We start from the raw sequence: 25,723 nt of genomic DNA, 5'->3' as shown, positions 1-25,723 counted from the left end.
TTGACGAGCTCTCTTTTTCAACCAGCAGAGTATTTGCAAACATGCCAACCAAAAAGTGGTTGACTCAACCTTTCCATTTTTAACCTCATGAATATTAATTAAGTTCCACAACAAGACCCTTTGAAGAATTGCACAGGGGATAGCGAAGAAAGAGATAGTGTTTATTTTCAGTTATTTTTATGATGTGACAATTGGGTTCCTTTCATGTTTCTTCGGTGAGGAAATTAGTTTAGATGCATTTCAGAAATGTGTATCCAAGAGGATTCCGCTGGGATTGTGATGGAATAAGCTGCGGTTTTGAGAAACTGAGTTGGCCAAAGTCATTCGAGAGTTGGGAACACAAGGCGCTGCCTATGGTTTAAATAGCTCTTATCATTTCACTCCACAAAGCAGAATAGGATTTAAATAGCATGAAAAATGGGGCCAGATGAGAGGCAGCATTTTCGAGTGCAAACTACTGACTGGGAGAGTAGACAGGCAAAGAGAGCCACTGCAACCCTTTCACTTCCTTGCTAATTTGTATTCTGTAGAACATGTTTTCAGTTCCAAAGCATCACCTTATTATTGCAAAACAGAAATTACCCGGAATGTGCATAATAATCAGTGTTTCAATTTCATGGCCTAATTTGGGAATTGGAAATTGTTGTACTGGACTGCGAGCTTTGAGAGCTGGAGTGGTGGGGAGAGTGGGAAGCAGGAAGAAACCAAGGTGGTTGCGGGGAGTGGGGGGAGAGAGTGGAGGGTGTTTGGAGAGTTGGGGTGGGGAGGAATAGGGGGTGGGATTCTTCGAGCCCCGCGCCGGGCCGGAGACTCGCCGCAACCGCGCCATGCCGCCCCGACGCTGGCACGGGATTCTCCGAGGAACGGATAATCGGCGCCATTTGCGCCGGCGTGTTTGGCGCGCCGCCAGTCGTGGTCCGCTGTACGTGGCCGGGCCGCCGATTCTCCAGCCTTGATGGGCTGAACGGCCGCGCGGAAACGGCAGAGTCCCGTCGACGCCGTCCACACCTGCTCGCCGCCGGCGGGAACTCTGCGCGCAGGGTCGTGGGGGGGGGGGGCCTGTGGGGGGGGGAGGGGGCTCATTCACTGGAGGGGGGGCTCTGATGGGGTCTGGCCCTCGATCAAGACCCACCAATCAGTGGCCGGCCTCTCCAGCCCCGGCCTTATTTTGTTATGCGACCGACCCATGAACCCCAATGCCATGTTGCGTCGGGGCCGGCACATTGAGGAAGTCCACCGCGCATGTGCGCATTGGCACGGTACCACTGCGCATGCGTGGGTTGGTGCGGTGCCCAGTTGGCACCGGGAAGGGAGGCTGGAGTGGCATGAACCGCTCCAGCGCCATGCTGGCCCCCTGTGGGGGTCAGAATCGGTAGTGTCCGGACCCGTTTCGCGCCGTCGTGAAATGCAACAGCATTTCACGACGGCGCGGACTCTCTGCCTCCATTTCAGAGAATCCCGCCCAGGTGGTGGGAGGGAAGAGTGGAGAGATGGGAGGGGAGAGCAGGTGGGAGCTCAGAGAGTTTTTTTGGGGGGGAGAATAGGCAGTGTAACAGAGTGCAGGGAGGGAGTTTGGAGAGCGGGGATGGGGCGAGATCTGAATGTGAGGGGGGAAGAGCAGGGAGATAGGATGGGAGAGTGGGAGGTGGAGGGAAGGCAGGCTCGTGGGAGGGGTGGTCAAGAGGTGGGAGGGGAGAGCGCGGTGGGAGTTCTGAGAGTGGGAGCCAGGAAAGATCAGGTGAATGGAGAGTGGACAGGAATTGGGAGAGTGTGGGGCCAACGGGAGTTGTGAGTTGGGGGAAGGAGAATAGGGATGTCAGGACGAGCAGACACGAAATCGTGGGGGGATAGAGATAGTAGAGAATTGTGAGGCAATGGGAGGAGCTAGAGGAGATGAGAGGCTGGATTCTCCGATTCTGAGACTAAGTGCAGACACCGGTGTGGGAACCGTGGAGTTTTACGACCGAAGAAACGGCGCAAAACGGCCACCGATCCCCCACCTGGTGGGGGGCTAGCAGGCACACAGCATAGAGCCCCCGGCTCCAGCTGCAGATACGGCCCGAGAATTGCAACATGATGAGAGCCGTGCAGCATAGTGCCGGCCGCGCACGGACCCGTCCTGCCAAAGAGTGACTCCCTTTGGCTCGGCTCGCCACCCCCGGACCACCCCCCCACCAGTGCCCCCAGCCCCTGCCAAAGCCCCCCCTTGACTGCGGAGCAGCTCCCCCAACCACCCTGACTGTGGCGGCGGGTTCCTGAAAATAAATACCACTCGCGACCAACGCCGTCGGGAACTCGGCCCAATGGAGCGGAGCATCGGGGGAGGCTTGCGCCGTACTCCTAGAGTACGCCATTTTGGAGGGGGCGGAGCATCGCAAAAGCGCCGCCGCCCCGATTTCGGCACCAGCGTGGATTCTCCGGCTGATCGGCGAACGCAATTTCGGCGTTGAAGACCGGAGAATCCCGCCCGAGGGATCAGCAGGGGAGAGCAGGCAGAGTTGGTTTCTTCTAGCCAGTGCTGCAAACCTGGGCAAGGATATAAACAGAACACAAATGTCTTGGGTGCTCATAGTCAAACTCAGGGCTCTCCTGCCAGGGTCTCCATTCCATATTTATCATTGTTGCCTTGGAGTGGGGGACGGGGGGGGGGGGGGGGGGGGGACTCACAACCCCAATCAGAATAGGTTGTAGCCCAGGGGCAGGTATTAAGGAAAAACACATGTTGGCCATATGCAGCCCATGGACCCTGTTTAAATATTACACACATAAGACAATCCATGAATTGATTCACTGCTTTGTCTTCTGTATAAAACCCTTTAATCCTTCAGACAGAATTATCCCGGTGACAGGAAATATCAGCGCATACATTTCCCAGCAAGTTATGAATTTTAATGACCCTCCCTGAGGACAGAAATATCTATGCATGTATCCGCCTCAGCTACTGCGGCGATGCTTTTTTCTGCAGTAAATTGTATTTTGGCTGCATTCAAAAACCTCCCAGGTCTGTTGAGAACTGAAATAATAATAAACAAAACCGAGAGATTGCACATTGTTAGAACTTCCCTCTCCCGATTCAAAGGCAACCATTTTATTTTTGAGCCAGATCTTTGTCACGTTCCCCCTCCCAACATAAATGCATGTGCCCATCCCTAATATCGCTAAAAGAGACAAGACTGGCGACATAACAGCCCCACCAGTTCAGCCTTTGTGGCAATCCCAACAGAGAAGATGTTCCCTGATAGATGGAAACGGTGCACTTTTCCCAATCCTTTGGAATTCCTGGGCCAACGTTTCTCTTTTGAATTCAACACAGAAGGAAAGCTTGTGATACACATTCTCCTGCAAGGCCCAAATCATTTTTCCTTAATTGATTTGCTTTGGTCTCAATGGTATTGCCTCAACCTGCAATTGATTCATTGAATGCTATCACCAAAAATTATCAAATTCAGCAACTATTCTTAGTTTTAGGAAAAGGGTTTCTCAGCATTCAAATCGATTAATGAATTTCTAATATCATGTTTCAATCAGCAGGCTGTCATTGCATCTGGCTTGTTACTGATGCATTGTTCCGCAAGGTGGACAGCCTTGCTACTGCTGAGTGCAAGCTAATAAATCAAGGGGCTTTGGGGCCTAGAGCGCAAGTGGCAACTGATTGTATGCAGGTAGCTGTCTTGACACCCACAGTCCAGACAGGGGCATTTGTCAATTGAAAGGCATTTTATTTGCTTAATGCGCAGATCCTTCAGGTGTGTAACCATGATGCTTATATCCTCAAGCACTCCCAGGTTCCACCGCTCATTGCACCAATAGTGCAACGGCATGGTTCGGCACTTGGAGACCAGGATTATCCATTAAAAAGTTGACTCATGATACCAGGCAGGAATCTACATTTTGAGGTAGAGGGCAGAGGTCCATCGAGAGGATCATTTGCCTTCGAAAAATGAGATTCCGATGCCTCGACTGATCTGCTGGTCCAACTGTTCGGGTTGCCTCAGGTCTCCATGATTGTTGTCATTTGCTGCACGCTTCACAACTTGGCTGTACAACAGAGGGAAAGATTGACAGATGAGGACATTGTAAAGCAGTAAGCAACCCCAGATGAAGAATCCAACAATGACTCAGAAGAGGATCCCGACTAGCATGTCCCACCACGTTGGCCTGGGTGACCTTGGCAGGAGTCTCCTCTGAGGCACTGCTGTCACTGGCAGAGGGACAGAGGAGATACTGGCACTATCAGGAACTTATTGAAAGGAGATCCCAGCTGGAGTCTATTGAAGCTCATCCATTGTTGGGAGGTCCATTTGTACTTCCCTACTTACCTGAGATGCATGAGGACCTGGCAATAATAATAATAATCGTTATTATTCACTTAACTAGCATGTCTCAAGACTCCGGACACTTGTGCCTTCTCACATTGGCATTATCTGCTTGAGCTCAGTGCCAATGTGATGGGTTGCAGGTCTGCACATAAACCTCACAACCCTTGACTGTCCTACGGTCTGGTCTGTGAGGCTGCGTCTGGTGGCATAAGCAGTATTGTACCTTTCCTCAGCTGGAGTCTGAGGGCAATGCACTGGAGTCATTAGCCACTGTTTACATGGGTAGCCTTTATCCCCTAATGGCTGTCCCTGCAAATATTTTTGCCCCATGAAGATCCCAGGCACCTGGGATGTAACTGAGAATATGGGTGTCACGGCAACTTACAGGGAAATGTGCACACAAATGCAGGATTTGCTTTTGATGGCCACACACCAATTGCATGTTGATGGAATGGTAACACTTGTGGTTTATAAACATAAGGGACTTCTTCCAGAGAGCCCGTAGAGCCACATGGATGCTTTCTATTGCTCACTGCACTCTTGGGAACACAGAGATAGCTGAGCCCTGAATCTCTGAGCCTGGCTGTCCTCGTCCCAGATCAAAATGACATAATGATGGGCCTTCCTGTCAAGGACATGGGTCACCTCCTGAATGCATTGGATGTGCTACTGACTGAGAAATTCTCAAAAGGTCCCCAGTTATTCCCTGGAAATGCCCAGTGGCAAACTAATTGATGCTGCCATCACGTTCAGGGCAAAACCTCCAAACCCACGCGTCACAGGTCTTCGTAGAGCATAGTCATAGATGTTTACAGCATGGAAACAGGCCCTTCGGCCCAGCTTGTCCATGCCGCCCAATTTCTATCACTAAGCTAGTCCCACTTGCCCGCATTTGGCCCATATCCCTCTGTACCCACCGTGCCCATGTAACTGTCTTTTTTAAAGGAAAAAATTGTACCGCCTCTACCACTGCCTCTGAAAGCCCGTACCTGATGCCACCACCCTCTGTGTGAAGAAATTTCCCCTCTGGTCTCTTTTGTATCTCTCCCCTCTCACCTTAAACCTATGCCCTCTAGTTCTAGACTCCTCTACCTTTGGGAAAAGATGTTGACTATCTACCTTGTCTAAACTCCGCATTATTTTATAGACCTCTATAAGATCACCCCCAAGCCTCCTACGCTCCAGGGAAAAAAGTTCCAGCATATCCAGCCTCTCCTTATAACTCAGACCATCAAGTCCTGGTAGTATCCTCATAAATCTCTTCTGCAATCTTTTTAGTTTAACAATATCCTTCCTATTATAGGGTGACCAGAACTGAACACAGTATTCCATGTGTGGTCTTACCAATGTCTTGTACAACTTCAACAAGATGTTGTTGTGATGTGGACATTGACACTCTCCCCAAGAAGCCCATCATCAGTGAGGCGCCCAGCCCATCTGGAAGCAATATGCACCGTCACTGACAGGGATTCTCTCCCCCATGAGAGCTTCACATACCCAACCCAACCCGTATTATGTGCTCCCTATCTAAAGCCAATTGCCCGATAACCATCACAATACTTTCGGCAGCCTAGTACAGAGCCCCCCCACACCCAAGGATTGTGACTGTAGCGCAGCACTGCTCACTAAGATGTGAATTGTTTCTGTGGTGCACACAGACCTTGCCTCTCCCTGCAGTTGGGGCACACCATTCTCCCAATGTATGCTCCTGCTGCATGGCCACTGCTCGTCTTCACTGTCTCCTATCTCTGACTTCAGACTGAGGTCCACATAATCCCGTGGACTGCCTATCATCTGTCGCCGAGCAGAAACTTATAGCCGAGTTCCGCACACATGAGTACAGCCTCAACAGGAACCTTGGATTCATATTGCATTACGTTCACCCCCCCCCCCCCCCCCACCCCCCCTCTCCCCACCATCTAGCCTGGGCTTGCAAAATCCTACCAACTGTCCTGGCTTGAGACAATTCACACCTCTTTAACCTGGGTTACCCCTCTCTCTGGATCTGCAAAGACTTAATTAACTGCAAATGCTCGCATTCAAAGTATTGTCTTGCATCTTTGACTTTGTCGATATATATCTTTCTGGAACCCACCACTTCATTCACCTGAGGAAGGAACACTGCTCCGAAAGCTAGTTACTTGAAACAAACCTGTTGGACTTTAATCTGGTGTTGTAAGACTTCTTACTGTGCTCACCCCAGTCCAACGGCGGCATCTCCGCATCACATTTTCTGTGACTCCTTTCCATTTTGCAGGAGGAATGTCTGCACGCTCTAACTCCTGTCTGCCAGCCCCTGAAATTTAAAGGGGAGCTTCGACACTGTTTGTATTTCCAAAGAGGACTATGGACAACAGTAACCTTCACAAAGCACTGCAGCCCCAATCAGTTTAATGTTTGTGCAAACCAGCCCTAATATACCATACTAACATGAGACCTCTGTACTCCCCAAGCCCAGGCGCAGTACTGATCCGAGCTATTGACACAGGAGGTTCCATGATTCCAGCAGCACAATGATGTCCATGAGAACAGCTAGACAATGAGATGCAGGGCAGAGTACAGCATATCAGGAGCAGTACAGCACGATGGCCGGCAGATATTATTGCACTCACCTCAAAGTCTCTTGTGAACTTTTTTTAAATAAATTTAGATTACCCAATTTTTTTCCCCAATTAAGGGGCAATTTAGCGTGGCCAATCCACCTACTCTGCACATTTTTGGGTTGTGGGGGCGAAACCCACGCAGACACGGGGAGAATGTGCAAACTCCACACGGACAGTGACCCAGAGCCGGGATCGAACCTGGGACCTCAGCGCCGTGAGGCAGCTGTGCTAACCACTAGGCCACCGTGCTGCCCGTCTCTTGTGAACTTAGGGCCACCTTGTACATGCCACTCTAAATCAATCAGCTTTCCGACAGACGTAATTTCCCGCTGCTGTGCTGCAAGATTGGAAGGCCTGACGAGATTCTGGCAAGCAGCTGTTTGAATGAGCATTCATGAGATGCAGCTGAGTGCAAATGGCGTACACGCCACTAGCCAGCGGAAAAATCAACCCGCCATTGGGAGAGTTGTAATGTGCCGATATCAATCTACCAATCCTCGATCCAAACTAATAACTGACCCTCGACAACATGAGCTCTTGTTTTGTGAAGTAACATTTGAGATGGCACCTTGTCGACTGCCTTTTGAAAGCCCACCACATTCGCAGATTCCCCTTTTTCCATGTTGTTTGTTACTTCCTCAAAGAATTCTAACAGATAATCAAATATGATTTCACTTTTGCTAAACATGGCCAGAATTTCATGCCTCCCCTGCCGACATGTTTTTACGTTGGTGGAGAGTGTAAAGTTGAACAAACACGATTCCTTTGGGGTTCCCATCCGCTCTGACTATGCAGCAGTTTTCTAAAAATTATTACTTTATCAGAGGTACAAAGCCAGAGCTCAGAGTGTGGACAGAGGCAAACCCCTAATCAAGCTCCTTGCCTGCTCCGAAAACACTGAGACAGACAAGGCAGTGGACTGAGGCCCTTAAGTGACAAATTAGTGGTCGCTTAAGGGCTGTTTCCTACCCAGCCTCAATTCTTAAGCTGCTGAGAGGATTGACCTTGCATGGAGGGAGTCCGAAAATCAACAGGCTTAGATTTTCGGCAGGAAGGAGGGGGGAAGGGGTCTCCATCAAAAGTGCCTTCTGAAGTTGGGTAAGATCTTGACCTCCTCCACTGCCATTCGCTCACCTCCACCCCCCCCCCCCCCCCCCCACCCCCCCCGACCCCCGAACCTCAGCCTTTGCCTGAGACCCTGACTGCCCGGAATGCGCGCTCCCCTCACTGCAACCCCACTACCCCCATCTTCGCTACCCCTCCCCGTCCTTGATGCCTTGGTTTCCATGGCCGGATTTAGTCTCAGGTAATCTCATGCAATTCCTCTTCAGGCCACTGCGATTTTTGTCACTGCAGGGCCTGGCGAGAATCCATAGAATCCCTACAATGCAGAAAAAAGCCATTTGGGGCTGGATTCTCCCAAAATGGGGCTATGTCCACACGCCGGCGAAAAAACGCAGGCGTTGTACTCCCGAGTTTCCTGAAAAAAATACCAGCTGATTCACTCACCTTCCAGGGGCTAGCAAGGACTCGGAGTGCATCACGCAGCTTTGGGTCCCTGCACTTCCGGTTCCGAGTCTGTGCATGCGCATGGCGGCGGCCTCCAGCAGCTGCGCCGAGCGCCATAGAAAAATGTAGAATATAGAAAAATACAGCACAGAATAGGCCCTTCGGCCCACGATGTTGTGCCGAACCGTTGTCCTAGATTAAGAACAAATTAATCTACACCCCATCATTCTACCGTAATCCATGTACCTATCCAATACCCACTTGAAAGTCCCTAATGTTTCCGACTCAACAACTTCCACAGGCAGTGCGTTCCATGCCCCCACTACTCTCTGGGTAAAGAACCTACCTCTGACATCCCCCCTATATCTTCCACCATTCACCTTAAATTTATGTCCCCTTGTAATGGTTTGTTCCACCCGGGGAAAAAGTCTCTGACTGTCTACTCTATCTATTCCCCTGATCAGCTTATAAACCTCTATCAAGTCACCCCTCATCCTTCTCCATTCTAATGAGAAAAGGCCTAGCACCCTCAACCTTTCCTCGTAAGACCTACTCTCCATTCCAGGCAACATCCTGGTAAATCTCCTTTGCACCTTTTCCAAAGCTTCCACATCCTTCCTAAAATGAGGTGACCAGAACTGCACGCAGTACTCCAGATGTGGCCTTACCAAGGTTTTGTACAGCTGCATCATCACCTCACGGCTCTTAAATTCAATCCCTCTGCTAATGAACGCTAGCACACCATAGGCCTTCTTCACAGCTCTATCCACTTGACTGGCAACTTTCAAAGATCTATGAACATAGACCCCAAGATCTCTCTGCTCCTCCACATTGCCAAGAACCCTACCGTTAACCCTGTATTCCGCATTCATATTTGTCCTTCCAAAATGGACAACCTTACACTTTTCAGGGTTATACTGCATCTGCCACTTCTCAGCCCAGCTCTGCACCCTATCTATGTCTCTTTGCAGCCGACAACAGCCCTTCTCACTATCCACAACTCCACCAATCTTCGTATCGTCAGCAAATTTACTGACCCACCCTTCAACTCCCTCATCCAAGTCATTAATGTAAATCACAAACAGGAGAGGACACAGAACTGATCCCTGCAGTACGCCACTGGTAACTGGGCTCCAGGCTGAATATTTGCCATCCACCACCACTCTCTGACTTCTATCGGTTAGCCAGTTCGTTATCCAACTGGCCAAATTCCCCTCTATCCCATGCCTCCTTACTTTCTGCATAAGCCTACCATGGGGAACCTTATCAAATGCCTTACTAAAATCCATGTACACTACATCCACTGCTTTACCTTCATCCATGTGCTTGGTCACCTCCTCAAGGAATTCAATAAGACTTGTGAGGCAAGACCTACCCCTCACAAATCTGTGCTGACTATCCCTAATCAAGCAGTGTCTTTCCAGATGCTCAGAAATCCTATCCCTCAGTACCCTTTCCATTACTTTGCCTACCACCAAAGTAAGACTAACTGGCCTGTAATTCCCAGTGCTATCCCTATTCCCTTTTTTGAACAGGGGCATGACATTCGCCACTTTACACTCCCCTGGTACCACCCCTGTTGACAGTGAGGACAAAAAGATCATTGCCAACGGCTCTGCAATTTCATCCCTTGCTTCCCATTGAATCCTTGGATATATCCCGAAGGCCCGGGGGACTTGTCCATCCTCAAGTTTTTCAAAATGCCCAACACATCTTCCTTCCTAACAAGTATCTCCTCGAGCTTACCAGTCTGTTTCACACTGTCCTCTCCAACAATATGGCCCCTCTCATTCATAAGTACTGAAGAAATGTACTCGTTCAAGACCTCTCCTATCTCTTCAGACTCAACACACAATCATCTCCCGCTACTGTCCCTGATCGGATCCACCCTCGCTCTAGTCATTCTCATATTTCTCAAATATGTGTAAAAGGCCTATGGGTTTTCCTTGATTCTACCCGCCGATGATTTTTCATGCCCTCTCTTAGCTCTCCTAATCCCTTTTCTCAGTTCCCTCCTGGCTATCTTGTACTCCTCCAGCACCCTGTCTGAATCTTGTTTCCTCAGCCTTACATAAGTATCCTTCTTCCTCTTAACAAGACATTCAACCTCTCTTGTCAACCGTAGGCCCACACAAAGAACCTAGGCCCCCCCGATTGGCGCCGCGCTCGAGGATTCATCCGGCCCGATCTCTCCCCCGGCCGCTCGTAAGGACCTCCCTGTACGAGATCCCCCCACCAGTGTGAGTCCCGACTGGCCATACCATTTTCGTTCCACACCATCGGGAACTCAGCTGGTTGGGAATGGAGGTTCACTGGGCGTGCCTCTGGCAATGGCCCCCCCCCAGCCACGCAGCATAATTCGTGAACGCGCGGATATTCGGGGCCCGGAGAATCGCCAGAGCGGCGCCAGGCCTGATTCCGTCAGGAAATTTGATTCCCCGCCCCGGAGATTTTGACAATTTTGGCATGGGGCTGTAGCGAATACAGCCCTGTGTCTGGACTAATCCTCCAAAAGAGGATTAAACCTCGGCCCACTCCTCCATCCTATCCGCATAGCCCATGCATTGATCATGTAATCCACCTGACCTGCACATCTTTGGACTGTGGGATGCCGGATTGTACAATGATTTTCTAAATGTTCCGCTGTGACTTCCTTAATAATGGATTCCCTATGATAGACATAAGGCTAACAGATCTAAAGTCTCCTGCTTTCTGTCTCCCTCCTTTCTTGCAAGAGTGTTACATTAACGATTTTCCAATCCACCGGAACCTTTCCAGAATCTTGGGAACTTTGGAAAATAATAACCAATTTATCCACTATCTCGGCAGCCACTTCCTTTCAGACCCCATGATTAAAGCCATCATAAATATGTTGGAAGAAAAGGAGTGGTAGGAGCTCATAAGGAAGCCAGATTAATCAAATGCAGCAAAAGTGAGCAGGATGTACCAACCTGGTCATTCTTTCCAAGACATCTCATGTGAGTTTTGTCTCTGCCGTGCTATGCTTCAATACTGAAGTTTGAGAAGCGACAGCTTCGGACATAATGGGTAAAATAGCCTCCCTCCGTGCTGTAAATTTCTATGAGCAAGCCTCGATTCTTGCTACAGCCAAATCTCCAGCCATGATCTGAAGTGCACATAGGTCTGACTGTGATAGGGAATGTCAGGTTAAACGATTTGCCGTGCACTGCTGTGTGAGGTAAATCACATCTTCGATGTGTCGTTTGAGGGGCCTAGGTCTGAGGTGAAGCAGCTATTGCTATCATAAGCCTCTTAGGGTGGAAACTGCCCTTCTCGCAGTGCTTCCTTAGTTGTGGGTGGACAGAAGGTGAGCTAACTCTTTGTCATGGACCCTTAGGTATCCTCGAATTGTAATGTTGAAAGTTTCTGCAGCAGTCAGAAAGAGAGCTCCCCTGTGGTGCTGCCTTGAGGTAAAACAGCCCCATCAGTGCACACGTCGTAGAACCAGGGTAATGCTCTGGGGGACACAAGGTGGAATCCCACCACAGCAGGAGGTGGAATTTGAATTCACAAAAAATCTGGAATTAAAAGTCTAGCCTTGAAACCATTGTCGATTGTTGTAAAAACTGGTTCACTAATGTCCTCTGGGGAAGGAAATCTGTCATTCTTACCCAGTCTGGCCTACATGTGGATCCAGACCAACAGCAATATGGTGGACTCTTAACTGCCCTCTGAAAGCAAGACCCTCAATAAGGGATAGGCAACAAATGCTGGGCTTGCCAGCAACGCCCACATAAAACAAATTGCCAGAAGCAGAAAGATCTGAGAGGTACAATCAAGTATCTTTTGCAGTCAAGTTCCAAACTTACTTGAGATAATTAAGTAAGCAGTGATCAAGAATTCCAAACAAATCAGAAAAAAATTCCTCTCTCCCTTCCCCATTCAATGTGCTGATTAAATCCGGACCTTTTTCTAATTTAATTTGCCCATTTTAAGTCTATTCACAAAGCCTTGAGTGTTGCCCAGTGCAGACTTCTTTGCGTTCAATTAACACCACCCGCTTTTACGGAATGGCAGATGGCATTGCATCACCAGGGACAACATGTCTGCGATGTTTAATATCATCTTGCTTTCTTACATTATCTGACACAATGCAGACAGTTGGCATCTGTAGATGAGGCTCATCAGGTGCATCCGAATTTTAAATCTGTTCGAGGTGTGCACTTAATTTCAGATGATCTTCTGGTTATGTATCCACATTTCTTGGGAGTCTGCTTGGGAGTCGGCAGGAAGCCATTTCCTTTAGGTTGCACAGTTAATGTTCGATGTGCTGTCTATTGTCAACAGAATGTTAATTGCACTTGCATCAATCTGTTTGAGTATTTATCCCGAGCAGCTAATGTATCTGCAGGGAACAGCTAAAACTGTAACCATGACAACACCACTCACATAAAGTGGAGCATTTCCTATTTCAGCTTTATTCAGTTGATCACAAATAAGCCTTCAAGTCTTCAAGTGAAAAATAAGTATATTTTGAATGTTTTTTTGTTCGTGCAAGTTGTGAATTACTGTTCATGTGACCACACAAACAAAAAAAAAATTGAACGTTGGAAGAGCCATGAATGATGCTGAATGCACCAAATAATTAATTGAATATAACATGAGGGGCTAAAAATTAAATGCAGCCCTATTCTGGGAATAGAGGTTCGAGGTCATGAGCTGTGACCTGCCTGGCCCCGATGACATCGAGGAAGCCAGCACACACCCTTGATGCCATTTATCCTCAGCACTACCTGATTATAGAATTGGTCACAGATGTATCTGCACTGCTAGCTGCCTGAGGGTTCAGCAAAAGGCTCAAAGGGACAAGAAGAGCGGGAGCATGTAGGGGATGTGGTGTTCTCTGTGTTGCCTATTTCAGGATAGTTGGCATACTGTTCACAAAGACCACAAAATAGCTTGAACTTAAACAAAGCTATAAATTTATGAACACTACTAATTTGGATTCAACACATCCTCCTAAAGAATACAAGTTGATTATTAACATTTAAACTACACTCATCTACAGCTAATTTTAATACTGATATAAACTATGATCTGCTCTCACTTACACTATTTTTATTTATGACTCTCTCTAGCTAACTCCTGCGCACACTCCCCCACAAGTCTTAGCATTACTGCCTTATATACTTGTAACTCCCTCTAGCTACTCTCAACACTTCATTAACCCTTGCAATTCTTACAGTTATGATAATACCAGAGGGGAGAGTGACAATTGTATCAAAAGGTTTACGTTATCCATGGTTCGGGACAAGGAACAATTCAAAGCAGGAGCAATTAATTGGGGGAGAGCCGACTTTGATGGGATGAGGATGCATCTGAGTGGAGTGAATTGGAATCAAATGTCAGCAGAAAAGTCATGGCTGAACAATGGACACCTTTGAAGAAAAATAATTGCAGACAATCTCAATATATATTCCCTTGAAGGGGAAAGATAGGGCAAATAAATCTACAATACATTGGTTGATAGAAGAAATAAAGGTGAAGATGGAAAGGAAGAAGTTTGCGTATCAGGTAGAAAATACATTAGAGAATCAGGTTGAATGTAGAAGGACCAGAGAAGAAGTAAACAGACTTCTAAGAAAGTGAAGGAGAGGGCATGAAAAAAGACTGACAGCTAAGATGAAAGGGAATCCCAAAGTCTTCCTTTTGCATTTAAATGATAAAAGGGCGGGAAAACAAAGAGTAGGGCCGATTAAATATGAAAAAGGGGACATACATGAAGAATCAGAAGAAATAGCAGAGGAATTAAATGAGTATTTTCCATCTGTTTTGAGAAAGGTTGATGCTACCCAGGCTGAGGTGAAAGAGGTGGTAATGGTACATCTAGAAGAATTTACAATTGAGCAGGAGGTGTTGGAAAAGTTATCTTTATTTAAAGTACTTTTTTATAAATTTAGAGTACAAAATTCATTTTTCCAATTAAGGGGCAATTTAGCATGGCCAATCCACCTATCCCGCACATCTTTGGGTTGTGGTTACGAAACCGACGCAAACACGGGGAGAATGTGCAAACTCTACACGGACAGTGACCCAGAGCCTGGATCGAACCTGGCACCTCAGCGCCATGAGGGTGCAGTGCTAACCCATTGTGCCACCGTGCTGCCATTCTTTATTTAAAGTTGATAGGACTAGATGAGATTCATCCAAGGACACTGAGGGAAGTGAGAATGGAAATTGCAGAGGCGTCCGTGATAATATTCCAGTCTTCCTGAGACTCAGGAGTGGTGCCAGAGGACTGGAGAGTTGTGAACATTACACCCTTGTTCAAAAAGGAGTGCAGAGCAGTCAGTTTGACCTCAGTGTCAAGGAAACTTCTGCAAACTGGTTCAGGATTGAACTAATAGTCACTTCGGCAAGTGTGAATAATTGTGGAAAGCCGGCATGGATTCATTGAGCGAAAATCATGTTTAATTCACTTGCTGGACTTATTTTAGGAAGTAACATAGGAGGTTGATAAGGGCTACACTGTTAATGTGGTGTATATAGATTTTAGAAAAGGCATTTGATACAGAGCCACACAACAGACTTGTGAGTAAAATTCTAGCTCATGGAATAAAAGGGTAAGTGGGCACTTGAAGAAGAAATTGGCTGATTTTTTAGGAAACAGACAGTGGTGATAACAACAGGTCGGAGGCTGGGGATTACAAGGTGACTAACTCACCTCCTGATTCCTCAAATACTTTCAAACATCTAAAAGGCACAAATCAGAAATGCTCTCCGCTCACCTGAGTGAGTACAGCTCCCACAACACAAGAAATTCAACTCCATCTAAAACAAAGCATCCTGCTTGTTGGCACCTCACCGAACACCTTGAACATTCACTCGCTCCACCACTGTTACACGCTCCAGTTACACCATTTTCTCCCGAATCGCAGGGTCAAATCTTGGAATTCCACCATGAAAGTATTTACCACATGAACTGCAATGGTTCAAGGATGTTCCCCTTCACAAAGGCAACAATATTGGGCAATAAATAAATGATGGCCTTGTTGGCCCACATCTCATGGAATAAAAAAAAAATATGCATGACTTATGTTAGTTTCTGACACAGGAGTCTCATGCTGCAATACCCTGTCATTAGACATGTAAGCATTTACACCTACTTCTTAAATGTGTCAGAGAGATTACTTAAATAAATCACCCTGTGTGTAATATCACTGTAACATCGTCAATCTTACAGCTAAAAAAAAACAGAATTTGCCTTTTTTCATGTTAATTTGTTCTAAATATGCCTGTAGACAGCTTCCACTGTGTTAGAAAATGTTTCACTGGGATAAATGCAAGTTATGCATGTGGGCAGTGCAACCGCTCCGCATGTCACGGAAAAGCGATAAAGAAGGTGGAAAAAATAAGATATCCACAAACATCTCTGGGATAACCCTCACAAGGACCACGGGGAATCACTGATTGATCTCCCCGTGGGCTTCTTAGAATATGAATTCCCATGGTGAGCGGGTGGAGGCCCACCCAGTTAGGATTCGTCAATGTAGCTCCCGGACCCAGGCCAGCAGTTGTGAAAGTCATGGGCTGGGACGTTTGTTTTGTGTGTCGTGGTGGAGGCTTTATTTTCAGCTTAAAACAAACCAGCTTGGCCTTTCATTCCACAGCTCCCAGAATTATGACATTGGCGACGAGGAGAAAGCACAGAATTCTGACCAGCCTTTTCAGAATCTTCAACAACAACTGCAGTAAGAAGCAAAGCAAAAATACAACCCGGAAATGCCCTTGTTTGGGAAGCTCGAGCCTTATGATGTGGATGTGGAGGATGGGCTCCAGTTTGCATAATGCATTCTCTACTACTTCGGCACCAATGGCAAAGTGAAATGCTGCTTCACCTGAAAGGAGTGCTTTGGGCCTTGGACAGTGAGGAGGGGGGTGGTAAAGTGCAGGTGGTGCACCTTCCACGATTGCACAGGGAGATGCGGTGGGAAGGGGATGAATGGTTTGGGGCAAGAAAGGAATGGACCAGGGTCTCACAGAGGGAGTGGTCCCTGTGGAATGCTGACGGTTGGGGAGGTGGGGGGGGGGGGGGGGGGTATGGGCACGATGTGGTACTATCATGCTGGAGTTGGTGGAAATGACGGAGGATGATCCTTTTAATGTGGAGGCTGGTGGGGTGAAAATTAAGGATAAGAGGGTCTTAAGAAGTTATGAAAGAAGAAATGTCAGGCATATTGCCAAGTAATCAACCGATTAGGACTCAGGCTAGATCAAGGCCTATGAGGAGCTGCATGTCGTAGTTAGTTGACAATAAACTTATCACTTATAATAAACTTAATTTAATTGCGTTCAACTGTAATCCTTGTCGTTCTCATTATGTTGCTTAGCATAACTAGATTGAGACAGATCCTTAGTGGTCTACATCGAGACTCTCAAAATATATGGTGGCAGCTGACCTTAAGAGACCACCAAAGGTGGGACAGAAATTTCCCAGAATTATTTCCGTATGACTCTCCTGGGTTCTCATAGAATTTACAGAGCAGAAGGAGGCCATTCAGCCCATCGAGTCTGCACCGGCTCCTGGAAAGAGCACCCTACCCAAGGTTAACACCTCCACCCTATCCCCATAACCCAGTAACCCCACCCAACACTAAGAGCGATTTTGGACACTAAGGGCAATTTATCATGGCCAATCCACCTAATCTGCAAATCTTTGGATTGTGGGAGGAAACCGGAGCACCCAGAGGATACCCACGCACACACGGGGAGGATGTGCAGACTCCGCACAGACAGTGACCCAAGCCGGAATTGAACCTGGGACCCTGGAGCTGTGAAGCGATTGTGCTATCCACAATGCTACCGTGCTGCCCAAGACAGTAAAGAGGTTGTTTAACCTCTCCCAGAAAATTACATGATTTCAGGTGGGGTGAGGCGTATGTATATATTCTACAATGCAAAATGTGCTGTAATTGTGTGGGACAGGCAACACGGACCTGTTGTCACTATTTGTCCATTGGCATGCAGAGGGACATTGTGATGACAGGTAAAAAGTTGGTCCAAAAATCTGTGACAAGAAGACTGGATTTTGCAGTCTCCTTATGAACGCAACCATAAGACAGATTTCACAATTTCTGAGGCTCGTGTCATGCTGAACATGCCAGTACTGACACTGAATATTTTTCAATTAATAGTATTCGTTGTGTTTTCCATTCTTGATGTACAGACATAACAGCGTGTTCCCATACGTGATGTCAGTAGACCCTTATTACATTTTAAAAGATCAATCAATACATCCTTAATGTTAATATACCCAAGATATCCACTGAACAAGGTTATTCCCCTTGAGAGAAGAAACAGATTTTATTTACACATGGCAGAAACATCCCTAAATGCTTTGCCCTTCTTTAACATTCCAACACTGGAAATTATATCTCCCAGGATGTAAAGGATAGCAAAGGATATTAAACGTTGCCTACATTTATGTCACCAATCCGAAACAAATCCTATAGACTGTCCATCAGCATGGTAGCATAATGGTTAGCAGCATGTCTTCACAGCACCAGGGTCCCAGGTTTGATTCCCGGCTTGGGCCACTGTCTGTGCGGAGTCTGCACGTTCTCCCCGTGTCTGCGTGGGTTTCCTCCGGGTGCTCTGGTTTCTTCCCACAAATCCCAAAAGACGTGCAGTTAAGTGAATTGGATATTTAGAATTCTCCCTCTGTGAACCCAAACAGGCGCTGGAGTGTGGCGGCTCGGGGCTTTTCACAGCAACTTCATTGCAGTGTTAATGTAAGGCTACTTGTGACAGTAAAGATTATTATTATCATATCACAGGATAATCTTATAATTAATTGCTATATTTAAACTCTCCTTTTCCAGAAGTCCAGTGTTAATTGCAGAGATATGTGTTACCTAATTTAGCATCTTTAACTCTATAGCTAATATTGAGTCATTATTCAACAGTCGTCAATTATCATGGTGATATAGATGCGGACACACTACAACATTTAAGGTGCGATCCGGTCGCCATGCTGAATCTGAAAAGCAGTTTTCCGCGTCACAGCGTGGCCGATAAAAGTGGGGAGAATCGCTCCCAGGGTCCATCTGGCTTGCCCATTGTGGACGGGATGACTTTTTAGCAAATCTGAATATTAGAAGGGTGGCATGGTGGTGCAGTGGTTAGCACTGCTGCCTCACGTGCTGAGGACCCGGGTTCGATCCCAATCCCGGGTCACTGTCTGTGTAGAGCCTGCACATTCTCCACATGTCTGCATGGGTCTCATCCCCCACAACCCAAACATGATGTGCAGTGTAAGTGGATTGACCATGCTAAATTGCCCTTTTATTGGAATTTCTTTTTTTTAAATCTGCATATTAGAGCAAGACAGTTAGTCTTACTCAAATGTGCAGATTTCCAAGTTACCTGAAGCTTTGGGATTCATCCCATTTGCCTTGGACAAGTGCCATTCAGCATTGGTCCTCACAAACATGCACCAGATGGAAGGGCACTCGTGGAGGACTGCCAGGGGATCGGAGACCCCAAGATGCATGTTGTTTGGGCAGGGTGGTGACCTGGCGCTACTGGTGCCAGCCTGGCACCATTGTAGTGCCACCTGGGTTCCAGCCTGGCACAGCCAGCTGCCATAGGTACTGCATGGGTGCCATTTCTGCAGGAGTGCATTTTCTGCGAGAGTGCAATCGGGCTGGCGTGCCCTGCGTGGGGGAAGACGGGGCCCTCCATAGTGTGTTCGGCCTCGGGTGTCAGAGATCGCTTCGGATGCCTCGGAGATCGGGATCCCATTTTTAAATGGCGTCCTGCTCCCACGCTACACTGGGGAGTTCCAACAAGTGGAGCTCCTATGTACAAAATGGAACTATGTGCAGCCACAACCATGCATTGTAGTTGAGGCTCCTTATACAACGTGACTGTGTTGTATAGTCATGTGTTTCTCACTACCGCGAGTGCCGGGAAACATGCAGCTAAACACGCTCACTATGGGAATATGTTCCCAATTAGTTGAGTCGAGCCTTTAAATAGTTTTAAGAGTGGGGTACAATTGGAACAGAATCCACAGATGTCTTTAAGTTACTGTTTCATGAACAACGGGTGAACTCTACAACTAATCAGGTCTTCAAGGAGTTAAGGTGAGTCAATGACCCGGAAGCCAGCCAACCAAAAGCATCCTGGCAGCAGTTGGTGGTAATTGCGGAGGAAATCCGGGGCCTTTAATTCGAGGCTCACACTCAGGCTTATTTCTTTCCTGAGACACTTTGGCTCATGTCAAATGCTGCTTTCAGCTCATTGTTGAATTTCAAGCCTTTGCAGTCTCGAGAGAATGATACCCAATCTTGCTGGAGAGAGAGAGAATCCTTCCTCACAGTGGCCTAATGGAAAGAGTTTAGCTGGATCTTTTGGGAGAGAATTAATTAGAACCCTCCATGCAAGCTGCAGAATCAAAAGTGAAACCACATGACTCTGAAAACATTCCCGTGGGATCTGGCCTCCTTCTGCACTGTAAATTCTAAGATCTATTCTATGATCTATGATCTATGATCCAATCGCCATCTGTTACCGGGCAGAGTGCAACCTTTTGGGCCCATTCATTGGCTACCAGCTAGGTCAATCAAACCGAGTCAGTGCAGATATCAGTCAATCAGCAATCAGCAGTCTAAATCAGCACAGCCCTCTGGAATCTGCTTGTTTGAATGAAAGGCTACTTACAGGCTGCTTTGCCTTAAAGTCACACGTCCATTAACATCCATGGATCAAAAATGTAATGACAAAAATAAAAGTTTGGGAAAATAAAGGAATCAACAGGGAAAACAACGGGAACAAAGAGGAAGACCCTTACAATCTCCAAATATGTAAACAACATTAATTAAATACAAATATCACAATCAATTGGAAAACATATTTGATGTAATTTCTGCCCAACCCCTCAGTGGGATGAGCCAAAAATCACCCCCACTGGTATTTAGAAAGTTTGAAAAGAGCTTTTGAACAGAAATGCTGAACATTGTGGAATATAATTTGTAAAGTTTGTTACTACGATGAAAGAACGAAGGCCACTCAACCATTTAGGGTTCTTTCTGTGCAATGATGCAAGAGTGATGGCTTCTGTGCTGACTTAAAAATGATCTGGTGCAAGGGCATCTACAAGAAACTGTCTCACACAGGTTTGGCTTGATGTCCCGTGGGAGTATAATTTCAGTGTGCAGTCGAGCCTTGTTTGAGTGTGCAATAGTCGGTTGTTCTTTATGGCCATTTTACTAACTTTAGCACAGCTGATTAACCATTTAGGTAGTTAGACTGTCCCGTTTGTGCTGTCTATACATTTAAAATGTATTGGGCTGGAACACAGTTTGGTGCACGCATTAAATCACAGGATTGCAGACCTCTCAGCTCAGCTGAAGAGCTGAATTTTTGGGCAGGACCAGTTACCAACATTCTAAGAAACTGAGGCTACAAAATTCAACTGTGGAGTGCCTGTATCTCTGTTGCTAGCATATAAGACAGCTTTCGACACACATGCACACACACAAGCGCACATGCATGCACTCATATGCACATACGCACGCATTCACACGCATGCACACAACGGTTCCACCTTTACCATTTTGGTGAGTGCGTTAGTGCCACTGTCAGGAGTGTGTGCTAGATATATACACCGTCAGTCAGTGTGTAATTCTGATTTTATTTCAGCACTGTCATTTTTTTGTTCTTGAAATTAAATTAAAAAAACAAAGATCCTTAAAATGCCTGAAATTGTATCATCCCCAGACACCAGAACAAAAAAGCTACTTTGTAGTTTTGGAAATCTGAAACATTGTTATCTCTGAGGGTATACTAATAACCACCTGGGGGATGCACAGCTCAACTTCAAAGAGAATTCCTTTAAAGGTCTTTTCTATTTGATACCCCAGACTGGCCAGCAGAGACAGAATGTCTACTAAGTCAATGGCCTCTCAAACATTCCCTTTAACCCATAATGGTGAAGCCATTATCACCTTGGAACACAAAGCCAATTTCCAAACCATGGATAAACATCCTTTGTTGGGGACATCGTGGAGAGGTAAAGTCACATGATCTAGGCCTCTGGCTTGGTTTAGCACACTGGGCTAAACCGCTGGCTTTTAAAGCAGACCAAGGTAGGCCAGCAGCACGGTTCAACCTTTCCCGTACCAGCCTCCCCGAACAGTTGCTGGAATGTGGCGACTAGGGGCTTTTCACAGTAACTTCATTGAAGCCTACTCATGACAATAACCGATGTTCATTTTCATTTCATTGTTGAACAATTAATATTGTTCTGCTGGGTTGAATAACTCAATCTGCTGTTTACAAATCAAATGGAATCAAACTGACAACCTCAGGGAAAATGAGCCCATCTGGCCCCATCTGCACTGCATTTGTTGGAACCTCTGTACTGTCGCCTACAAGACTGATTTATCTCTGCATGCCTACCTCATCGTCTGAAGTTAACACCACCAGAAAAGTAACTTATACAACATCAATTTTCATCCCACTGACCTCCGTGAAGGGATACCTCATTGGACTTTGATTCTGGACTCTGGAACCCATGTGAATCAATGTTGGTTTCCTCTGTGGTCTCTATACCTTCTTTGTTTTGTCCCTCTCTTTACTGTCTGAGTACGGAAGCGATGTTGCGACCCTCTTCTGCATGTGCCAAATATATGCAGATGGGATGAATGCGTACAAATAAACTAACCCTTTGGCTAGACAGTTGGTTTGTGATGCAGAACAAGGCCAGCGGCGCAGGTTCAATTCCCGTACCAGCTTACCCGAACAGGTGCAGGAATGTGGCGACTGGGGGTTTTTCACAGTAACTTCATACTTGTGACAATAAAAGGTTATTATTAAGTTATTATTATTATTATTATTATCTCAAATCTGACATGGGGTTATTACTAGAAAATTGGATGTCAAATATGCCACCACTTATAAAGAGGGAAACAAATCAAAACACCTTTCTGTTTACAGATGGATGGTGAGAGGAAAAAAATAGAGCTGTTTAAATTAACCCCCTGTACCTCCCCATCCATGACACAACAAACCCTTTTTGGACATGCAGTCTGTGAACTGCAGCCTTACAGGATGACCTCGAGCAGAACTAGCTCCAGAATGTCAGGTTTCAGATTGTACCAACTTGGCATGAGTGCCAGCAGTCATGCTGACTAGCAATGCCAAGGGCATTGATGGAGCTACAGTGACTGCAGGCCCTCTGACAGGCCTGTTAACATAACAGGCATTTCATCGTACACACCTATCAGCTTTTTGCCTGTATAACACCCATCAAGGTCTTCATCAGAGATCTCTTCAGTGAACGGATTTGCAACCTTACTCTACAAGCAGTTGCCACCTGTGTAAACTTCTCCCCCTGCCCTGGCTGCAGGTCACTCATGCCCGATGACTCACCATATGCAGTCCCCACTTCTATGGTACTCTATAACTGTATGCCATGCCAGATAAAGTGTCAGCGTTGGGGATGGATCCCGAGCTGTGCAATGCCCCATCCACACAGGTAGGTAGGTTTTTGGTACATGGGGCAGACAGGTGACAAATATCAATGTGAAGGAACACTGATGCCCACCTGCCCCATGTAAATGAGGTGGCCTCTCAGCGACTTCCAGTGGGGATCATTGTTCGAGGGCATCATTGGGCACAATGAAGATCGAGTGTGTAGCTGCATATTCCAGCTTTGTTAATTCTATTAGCACGCATGAAAATTACACTGAAGTATAACTTTTGCTTGTTTGGTAAGGTTCTTGATAGATAGCGTGAGCATGAGAGCGACTGACAATGTTGCTCCATTATTGATCTCTTCTTCCTCCTGCTCTTCAAGCTCCAACACCACTGCCTGGCCAATGGCAGTTCTTGGGTATCTGAAACAAAGTCATAGGGAGAGGGGTTGTGGTGAGAGAAGGGTGGAAAAAGCATTGAAAGCATCCTCACATCATTGACAATCTGAAGAGACCTGAAGTGGGATGGAGAGGAGGGTTAGGTAGGAATATACTAAAATATACAATCCTTTCATCCTTTCCATTGGTCATAGCCTCAGTCATTGCTGTCCAATGATAGTGAGCACCATCACCTCTATTGGGTGCTGCTGACACCTTATCCTGCAAGACAGAGGGAATTGTATCAATGAATGTATTTGGGTGATGTTCAACCATTGTTAAATAGCTCACAGTGTGTTAAGTGTGAGATGTGTGTTTGAAGCTTCCAACAGAGTTTATGTGCTGTCTGCATTACTATGAATAGGATGGGGCTGGTAGATAGTCTTGCATTGCAATCCCCAACACTCATTTTCAGACCTTACCCTGTATTTGCCCTAAGTTAGTTAAAGCTGTTCTGCAAAAATATTTTCCATGAGATGTGTCATGAACCTTACCAAAGAAGCAAAAGTTATACTTCAGTTTAATTTTCATATGCTCTGATAGAATTAACAAAGCTGGAATATGCAGCTACATGCCCGATCTTCATCGTGCCCAATTAGCCCTCGAACAATGATCCCCACCGGAAGTCGCTGAGAGGCCAGATCAATGATCCCCACCGGAAGCCACTGAGAGGCCAGAACAATGATCCCCACCGGAAGTCGCTGAGAGGCCAGATCAATGATCCCCACGGGAAGCCACTGAGAGGCCAGAACAATGATCCCCACCGGAAGTCGCTGAGAGGCCAGAACAATGATCCCCACCGGAAGTCGCTGAGAGGCCAGAACAATGATCCCCACCGGAAGCCACTGAGAGGCCAGAACAATGATCCCCACCGGAAGCCACTGAGAGGCCAGAACAATGAAAATGAAATGAAATGAAAATCGCTTATTGTCACGAGTAGGCTTCAAATGAAGTTACTGTGAAAAGCCCCTAGTCGCCACATTCCGGCGCCTGTTCGGGGAGGCTGTTACGGGAATCGAACCGTGCTGCTGGCTTGTCTTGGTCTGCTTTCAAAGCCAGCGATTAGCCCTGTGAGCTAAACAGCCCCAATGATCTCCACCGGAAGCCACTGAGAGGCCAGAACAATGATCCCCACCGGAAGTCGCTGAGGGGCCAGAACAATGATCCCCACCGGAAGCCACTGAGAGGCCAGAACAATGATCCCCACCGGACATCGCTGAGAGGCCAGAACAATGATCCCCACCGGACATCGCTGAGAGGCCAGAACAATGATCCCCACCAGAAGCCACTGAGAGGCCAGAACAATGATCCCCACCGGAAGCCACTGAGAGGCCAGAACAATGATCCCCACCGGACATCGCTGAGAGGCCAGAACAATGATCCCCACCGGAAGCCACTGAGAGGCCAGAACAATGATCCCCACCAGAAGCCACTGAGAGGCCAGAACAATGATCCCCACCAGAAGCCACTGAGAGGCCAGAACAATGATCCCCACCGGAAGTCGCTGAGAGGCCAGAACAATGATCCCCACCGGAAGCCACTGAGAGGCCAGAACAATGATCCCCACCGGACATCGCTGAGAGGCCAGAACAATGATCCCCACTGGAAGCCACTGAGAGGCCAGAACAATGATCCCCACCGGACATCGCTGAGAGGCCAGAACAATGATCCCCACCGGAAGTCGCTGAGAGGCCAGAACAATGATCCCCACCAGACATCGCTGAGAGGCCAGAACAATGATCCCCACCAGAAGTCGCTGAGAGGCCAGAACAATGATCCCCACCGGAAGCCACTGAGAGGCTAGAACAATGATCCCCACCGGAAGTCGCTGAGAGGCCAGAACAATGATCCCCACCGGAAGCCACTGAGAGGCCAGAACAATGATCCCCACCGGAAGTCGCTGAGAGGCCAAAACAATGATCCCCACCGGACATCGCTGAGAGGCCAGAACAATGATTCCCACCGGAAGTCGCTGAGAGGCCAGATCAATGATCCCCACCGGAAGCCACTGAGAGGCCAGAACAATGATCCCCACCGGAAGTCGCTGAGAGGCCAGAACAATGATCCCCACCGGACATCGCTGAGAGGCCAGAACAATGATCCCCACCGGAAGTCGCTGAGAGGCCAGAACAATGATCCCCACCGGAAGTCGCTGAGAGACCAAAACAATGATCCCCACCGGACATCGCTGAGAGGCCAGAACAATGATCCCCACCGGAAGTCACTGAGAGGCCAGAACAATGATCCCCACCGGAAGCCTCTGAGAGGCCAGAACAATGATCCCCACCGGAACTCGCTGAGAGGCCAGAACAATGATCCCCACCGGAAGTCGTTGAGAGGCCAGAACAATGATCCCCACTGGAAGCCACTGAGAGGCCAGAACAATGATCCCCACCGGAAGTCGCTGAGAGGC

This window comes from Scyliorhinus canicula, chromosome 2, assembly GCF_902713615.1.
Source record: "Scyliorhinus canicula chromosome 2, sScyCan1.1, whole genome shotgun sequence".
Taxonomy (NCBI): domain Eukaryota; kingdom Metazoa; phylum Chordata; class Chondrichthyes; order Carcharhiniformes; family Scyliorhinidae; genus Scyliorhinus; species Scyliorhinus canicula.
Note: the sequence above shows the minus strand (reverse complement) of the source record.